This window comes from Diabrotica undecimpunctata, chromosome 3 (genome assembly GCF_040954645.1).
Source record: "Diabrotica undecimpunctata isolate CICGRU chromosome 3, icDiaUnde3, whole genome shotgun sequence".
Classification (NCBI taxonomy): Eukaryota; Metazoa; Arthropoda; class Insecta; order Coleoptera; family Chrysomelidae; genus Diabrotica; species Diabrotica undecimpunctata.
Genome location: NC_092805.1, coordinates 57,949,408 through 57,958,072, shown reverse-complemented (window position 1 = coordinate 57,958,072; position 8,665 = coordinate 57,949,408). Strand labels below are relative to the sequence as shown.

At 33.5% G+C, this 8,665-nt stretch overlaps 1 protein-coding gene across 1 annotated transcript in view; it reads right to left on the bottom strand.

Moving 5' to 3' along the window:
- Rbp6 (RNA-binding protein 6) overlaps positions 1–8,665 on the bottom strand; it is a 1,719,762-nt gene that overhangs the window by 1,689,359 nt on the left and 21,738 nt on the right. The gene's annotated exons all lie outside the window — the stretch shown is intronic.

Sequence of the window (8,665 nt, the reverse complement as noted above, 5' to 3'; positions counted from 1 at the left end):
CGATCGGCTATAAGGACGATGTCATCTGCGAATCATAAATGACTGCGGTTCTCTCCATTTATGTTGATACCTGATCAGTATCAGTATCGGTAACTATGAGTATCAGTATATAAAAAAATGAGCAAACAGAAAGTTTTTGATTTCTTATCATATCATTGTATTAACAATATTTTTCGACAGAAAATGATCTCTAGTTGTTTTTCCAAATGAGGATAATATTTGTTTCATATTTATTGTAGAGTATTGTGTTGTTTATCACCTACTTCTAACTTCTATTTTTTACAGATATTCGAAAATGTATGAATGTTGCTCATTTTCAACTCTTCCTAAAAAAGAAACAAAAAGAAATATCTTTAGATAAAATACCAGTGATTTTTGAGCTTAAGAGAACTTTGAAAAATATAGCATTATTTACAAACTGCTTAATGCGGCAAAAATATGCTTCTCGTTAGATATGTTGCACAAATTGCTATAGTTATCAAAATCCATGTGGAAAACAGAAATAATGCTCAGCTGAAATTTATCCTGCTATCTGAAAGTTCCTTAATTACCTCCAAATCATAAACGGAATCACATTCGGATGGTGAAGCTCTTGCAATACATTAAATGACAAAAAACTGCTCTGTTTTGTTTCCCAGTGTGGAGAGAGTCCTTGAATGTACATCCGACTATCCTGACAGTTTTATTACCAAAGTTTATAGTTAGTTATTTATGTACTTATTGTGAAACAACTATTCTACGAAATAAGGATGTATTTTCAGAATATTTTTGCTATGTAAGGACTTTGATAAATTTGATTTACTGTAGGTATATTTTTATTGGTATCCCGGTCTGCTATCGATTTGATACAGAAATGATTTCACTTTGCGAAAAATATAATTCTAACTAAATTAAGGGAAAATGCTTATAGGTATACACCTATAAAAAAGTCAAATATATTTTTAAATTATGCTTAACAATAATTGTCAATTAAGTTTTAAAAGTATGCTTTAATCAATTTATTTGCTTTATTGTAAAATCGCTAATGATTCCTAACAAACTAAGGCTTGCTGGGTAAAGAAATAATCACTACACTAGAAATATACCTCTAAAGCAGATATAATTAATGCTTCACAAAGTTAAAATCTAGACTCTTTATTAATAAGAACAATATGAAAATGCAACTACATATATTTTATATTCTCTGATATTTAAATAGAAAATGTAGTGTGGCGGTGGATCGTAAAAATTAATTTTTACGATCCAGAGAAATATTTTTTGAATTTTTTGGACCATTCTGAACAAAGTAGTTCTCCAGTACTTTTTCTGTAAACCAGGTTGTTTTCGATTTAAAAAGAATTTAAAACAGAAAAAACGCAAAATTACGATTTTTAAAACTCAAAAACAACTTAAGATTATTTTGAAATTCACCAAGGACCTTAATTCAAGTTCAAACCTTGTTTTATCATTTCCCGATAAGTATTTTGGGTTTATTTAATTTTAAAACATTGTTTTTTAATCGTTAATGAAGCGCTTATGACAGGACGGGCGCTCGGGCTGCGGCGTCTATAAGGAAGAGAAACAAGATATATAGCAAAAATGATTGCTCGATTGAATTCTCATTGTACAAATGAGCGCTCGCCCTGCCATGCAAAGTTCATTAGGTTTATTTTTTTTTAGGTTTTTTAGATCATTATGAATAAAAAAATCTGATTTTTAACGTTGATCGTTTTAGTGTAACAAATAAATTAAAACTGAAAAAAAAAATCCAAAGTTACGACTTTTAAGTCTCAAAAACACAACTGAAAAATATTTTTTTAATTTACCAAGAACCTAAACTCAAGTTAAAACGTTGTTCATAACTTGAAAACGATAAATTTTACCAAAAAATTACTAGAGACCTAAAGAATTAAAAAAAATGTCCTGGTCGAAAACATTCATTGTTACAATTTGTTTAACCTTTCAGTAGATGCAGTTTTATTTTGTGTATCAGTAGTCGCACACGGTCTACTACACCGGTCATAAAAATAGTCCTCTGGATGCATTTTGTTTAAATTTCAATAAAGTATTTTATTGATTGTAGTTATTTTTAACAATATATATTATTATTGACATCTTTTGTTTATTTAAAATGTTAATTGACGTAGAACAAAAAATAGCTTACAATTTTTGTAATAGTTTGATTTATTCTCTTTTTTACTAAACAAATTACAATTAATTTAAAATTAAAACATAACATATCAGTCTTCAAGAACTATCTTAACCAAAAATAAAACATTATTTCAAGATTTATCATCATACAAAAATATAAGAGATGGCAAAAAACGTAATAAAATAAAGCCGGAATATTGTTACAGTCATTGTAAATTAGATTAAAATGTTCCAAACAAAGATACTTTTTATAAATCGAACAAAATTATTTTTTTTCTCGATTCTTTTTCCATCCACAGTCACCACACCTCCCAATTGCTGCTGCAGTTCTTTGAACTGGCACGATATCTTCATCTAAATGACAGATCTTCTGTAAAAGAATCATTATTGTCCTGAGTATATAGATATTTTGGCTTCGATTCTTCTGGTGGTTGTACATAAGGCTAAATGCTAAATTTTTCAAAACTGCTAGTCGAGTGTTTGTGGAATTTGGAATGTTACAATTGTAAATAACAAAGAAAAGGTTGTAAAAAACATCCATAGGCTATCTTCTACTAAAACATGCCACATCATAGTGTGCGCATAACTTATCTACGGTATCCACATCGCTTTTTGTGCTGTTATATATATGTGCTAATATGATTTATGGTTTTCCAGTTACAGGATCAACGCCATCCCCATGACACATAGTGGAATATAACAGAATATTTTTGTTTTTTTTTTGTTTACATTACACCAGTGTTCCTCTTGAACCAAACCCAAATGTAGTAGAGCCACTAGATCGTCCTTGATTGTTAGAGAAATATGCAGAAATTTCTCTCCTATTTACTTTTATTGTTCCCAAGAGAGTTAAACCATTTTCCTTCAAGCTTATACCAAGATCAACGCTGGTGTACCAATTGTCGGTGATAACATTTGTCTTAGATTCGTAGAGATGTTGACAGGCCCGTTCTGCCACTGCCTTGGTACTAGTGTCTAGATAGTATGGACCACCCACTTGGTTTTTACCAACGTATACTTCCATTTTACCGGTATAAAATGACTTCACATCAGACAGTGCAAATATTTTTATACAGTATCTATTGGGTTTGCTTGGTATGTACTGGAGGAACGTCCTCTAAAAGCCTCCAACTTTTCGTCCACGGTTACATATTGCAAATGAGAGAAACATTTTCTCCGATTGTCGTTCCACTTGGTAATAAGATCTCTTATTAGCGGTAATTTATCCAAACTAACTCTATCATACCTTGTATTGATATCATCAGTTCGCATGTACCTTAGTAAATTTCTAAATCTCGTGATGTTTATTGTCAGTCGGAATACCAGTGCCGTTCGTTTTCCACAAGTCTCTTGTATTAAGGATACTAAAAACAAGAATGGATAACGCAAGAGATCATGGACCTCATGGACGTAAGATAAAAACATAAAACAAGCCCAATAGAATACAAGCGAATCAACAAAATCATTAAAAAAAGTGCAGGGAGGCGAAAGAAAACTGGATGTCAACAAAATGCCTAGAAATCGAACAACTTCAGGAAAAATACGACACCTTTAATATTGGTAAAAAAGTAAAAGAAATGCCAGGCAGACACAAAAAGAGACAAGCAACAATATTCAAAAATGATAATAACGAAATAAATATGAGTACAAAAGACAAAGTAAAGAGATGGAAAGAATACATACAAACTCTTTTTGACGACGATAGACCTTGTTCTCCACCATCCAAAGATAATCGCATAAATGAAAAAGGCCCAGAAATAACCAAAGAAGACGTGATCCACGCAGTAAAATCTCAAAAAGATGAAAAAGCCACCGGTCCAGATAATATCAATGTGGAAATACTAAAACTAATTGCAGATAACGAAAGTAAAAGCCTAGACTTAATAACAGCACTATTCAATAAGATATATGACACAGGTACATACAGGTACAAAATACCAACAGACTGGTTAAAATCAACATTCGTAACATTACCAAAAAAATCGAATTCCTCACAATGCGATGATTATCGAATATTAAGCTTGATGTCTCATGTCCTTAAAATTTTTCTCAGAATTATCCATACACGAATTTACAAGAAGTGCGAGTTCCAGATAAGTGACACTCAATTCGGATTTCGAAACGTATTGAGAACAGGAGAGGCTCTTTTTGCTTTAAATGTGTTAACGCAACGATGCAGAGACATGAATGTAGATAAATATGCATGTTTATTTGACTATCAAAAAGCATTTGACTGCGTTAACCATCAAAAGATGATCGAAATTCTGAGTACAACTGGAGTTGATGAAAAAGACTTGCGAATTATCTCAGAACTATACTGGCACCAAACGGCAAAAATTAAAATAGAGCACACAACATCCGAAGATATACAAATCCAACGAGGAGTGAGACAGGGTTGCGTCTTATCACCGCTACTGTTTAATTTGTATTCGGAGTCTATATTCAGAGAAGCATTAGACGAGGTCCAAGGCGGAATTAAGATTAACGGAATCGGCATAGACAACATCAGATATGCTGATGGTACCGTCTTAATAGCAAGCAACGCACAAGAACTACCAAATATAATAAATGCGGTAGTTCTTCTTCTTCTTTTTCTTATAGTGCCCTATCCAATTAGTGGATGTTGGCGACAATTCTAGCATACTCCTTTCGGTCTTGTGTGGCTCTAAAGAGTGCATGGGCATCGAGGTTTGTCCAATCCCTTGTGTTTTTAAGCCATGAGTATTTCTTTCTTCCGATGCCCCGTTTTTCTTTTACAAGTATCTTCACTTCCATAATAAACTTTAAGAACTGGTACTTGTAATTTCGAAATATATGACCCAGATAAGCAGTTTTTCTTCTTTTTATTATTCTCAGCAATTCTCGTTCTCTGCCCATTCGATTTAATACTCCGACATTTGTTGTGTGATCTGTCGAGCTGTAGTTCACCATAACGAAATGTTCGGTTTACATCTAAACGTTTCCAAAACTAAAACTTTAGTATTTTCAAAGAGATCAATAAACGTACTTGTGTATGCCAAGGGTCAAATAATAGAACAGGTAAATTCGTTAAAATATTTCTTCTTCTTCTTCTTCAAGTGCCCTGTCCGTTGCGAACGTTGGCTATTAACATGGCAATTCTGATCTTATTTGCGGCGCTTCTGAATAGTTCGACCGATGTGAGCCCGAACCACTTCCTCAGATTTTGGAGCCACGAGTGTCTTCTCCTGCCTGGCCCTCGCTTACTGTCTATTTTTCCCTGGACAATCAATTGCAGTAGACGGTACTTATCGTGTCTCAATATGTGGCCTAGATATTCAAGCTTTCTTTGTTTAATTGTATTCACGATTTCTTTCTCCTTTCCGATTCTTTGGATTACCTCTATGTTGGTGACATGTTCGGTCCAGGATATACGAAGAATGCGTCGGTACACCCACATTTCGAATGCTTCTAGTTTTCTCGTGAGCGTCTCCGTCAGCGTCCAGGCCTCCACACCATACAGTAAGATCGGAAAAATGTAGCATTTAACTAGTCGTAGTTTTAGGGGAAGAGACAAATCCCTGCTTATGAGGAGCTTTTTCATATTGCTAAATGCTGCTCTAGCTCGTTCTATTCTCGCCTTAATTTCTGTGGCCTGTTCCCATTTTGCATTTACGTTGGTGCCAAGGTACACATAAGATTCTACATGGTCAATTAGTATGTTACTTATCCGTAACTGTCGAGCAGGCTGTTGCTTCCTGCTTATCAGCATCCACTTTGTCTTCTTGAAGTTGAGGCTCAGGCCGTATTCCTCACTAACTAAATAAACTCTTAAAATATTTGGGAGCAAATATCAATAGTCAGTGTAATCCAAAAAAAAAATCCTATCAAGAATCGAACAAGCAAGGAAAGCATTCATGAGCGTGAAAACATTCTTTACAAGATCAGACCTTAATCTGCAGCTTAGAATCCGAATGATCAGATGTTACGTTTTTTTGTGTTACTGTATGGCTGTGAAAGTTGGACAATGGACTCTGAAATAGAAAAAAGAATAGATGCCTTTGAGATGTATATATACAGACGGATGTTGAGAATTCCATGGATACAAACACTACTGTTGAGGTATTTCGTCGCATGTGTAAACAAAAAGAATTACTTAGAATAATCAAACAGATGAAAATGCAATACTTGGTTCATGTGTTGAGAGGCGAAAGATACGAATTACTTCAAGCTATCAGCTAATCAAGCTATAAGTTAAAGGAAAAGTACAGGGCAAAAGATCAGTAGGAAGACGCCAGAACTCGTGGCTGAAAGACCTGAGAAGATGGTCCGACCGCTCATACGCAGAAATCTTTTGCGCAGCAGTTTCCAAAACTACAATTGCCATTAGGATCGCCAACCTTCGAAAGGAGACGGCGCCATGAAAAGAAGATCGCTTTTCTCCGAGTTTTCTTCTACATGATCTTCTTCTGCCTATTCTTCTTCATCATCATACTTATAACACGTTGAAACTTCTTCAAAAAGTTAACTTCATAGAGCAATCACGAAATAATAACAATATCAGAATAAATAATAATAAAATGTACCATCATTGTGATTTACTCTTTTATTTTATAATAAAGAACTCCTTATATAAGAAAGGATTTAAAGATGACAACAATATCACATGTGCTTTACCAGTGCTTAACCATATGTAAGCGAATATACTGAAATCTATTCTGTCCTAAACCAAGCCAAACATACATGATAGATCAAACAAATGCATCTACTAAATATCGACTTTGACAGATCCCAGATATGCAAACATGCCTGGAACAATGAGCACAAAGTACAATGGGAAGATGCATCAATACTAATGAAAGAACGTCAAAAAGAGAAAAATTAAAGAAGCATTCCTCATCTTTCAGCAGCCACGAAGAAAAATGTGTAGCAAACCTATCAACAGAGTGTAGCAGGTTCTGGTTACAAATACTTAAAGAAGTCAGCAAATAGAACATACCAACATTATTGGATAAATACTATAGTAATAAGGTGAGATTACCACCCTCAGAATTTTCAACCCAAAAACATGGCTACTTTCGTACAAGATCGAGGCCAACTAAGACACTTGTCAAATTGGTCTAACAAGGCGCCAATTGATAAACATTTACAGGGTAGAACAACCTTTTTATTTGTAAAATAATCTCTTTTGAAAACGATTTTTCAGTTAAAATCAAAACGTCAAACCGACGTAAATTACTCAAACTCAACTATTTGTTGATTTTCTTGGCATGTTAAAAGTTCCGCCTTAATAAACAGCAGGACGGGATGTTTGGGGCACAATTGCTTTAGGGCGGTTAATGCACTCAGGGAATCGCTAATAATTAGAGAGTATTTTTAATGTCATGTATATTGACAAACGTTAATGCTTAGATGATAGAAAAGAGTTCAGTGAAGAATAAAGAGGTTTATGAAGACAGATGGTAAAAACTGTTAAAGTTATCTGTTGTGAAAGCCGCTCCCACTCCGTTTGCAGATCTGAATGCGTCGGTGAAAATAAGAATGTAATCATTAAAACCATTTAATATCTCTAGTACTTTCTGTTTGAAAACTTTTGACTGGTTCTCATTTCTTGAATGCAGAAAGGTTTGTTATATAAGGGACTTTAAAATAGTTAAGTAATTAATAAACATATAAACGATATGAAATCATTAGTAGGTCTATATGAAGATACAATAACGAATTATAAACTTCGTTTATAATTCGTTACCTAGAGTAACGTTCGAAACGTTATGTTTCCCAGATTTTTAGTCTACGGTTTTAAAATATTCCTTTCTGAAGCCTCGTTTAAGACTGTGGTAGATATTATCAAAGATGATGAGGCAATGGTCCTAATTGTTGTTTCTGTCTGATACTGATCACCAACAGCTAACTTGGGGCTATTTAAACCACAACATGTAAAAAATACTATATTATAAATAAATAAAAAAAAAAACGTTTTGCAAATGTTGATTTCAAAATACATGACTGGCCTATTGCGTCTTTCGAATTAAACTCTATGCCAAGCTTTTTTAGAGCTTTAAACAAAATATGAGTGGAAAACGGCATATTTGTTTCTTTGAATTATAGCATATGAAGGTAAATACCGTGGCAAAGCTAAGGTAAAATTTATGCTTATAAAGAAGGTTTGCAACGTTTGCCCTTATGCTTTTAAATTCTTTCCCCGCTGGCTTCTTTTTGTTTCTTTTAATTTTTCTAATGCTTGAAGATCTTTAGTGTCTCAAAACTTGTTACGTTTACTTGTGACTCTAAAAGGAAAAGAAATGCGAATAACTAACGAAAGTGCGGTATCTGAGGGATATTTCTACTGAAAGAGTAATAAAAGAAAACATGTGCAGCGACTTTGTATACTATTTTATTTACTTGGAAATTTCATCTCCCTTCATATTTATTCTAAGAATTTCGAATGTTTTGTATTTCCTCTAATTGTTTTTTAAGAATAATGCTTTAACTTTTTTTTAATTTCCTCACACCCGTAAGGGTAAACAAGTTTTAAGGATTAATAAAGTTGGTTTATTTACTAGGTTATTTAAGTAAA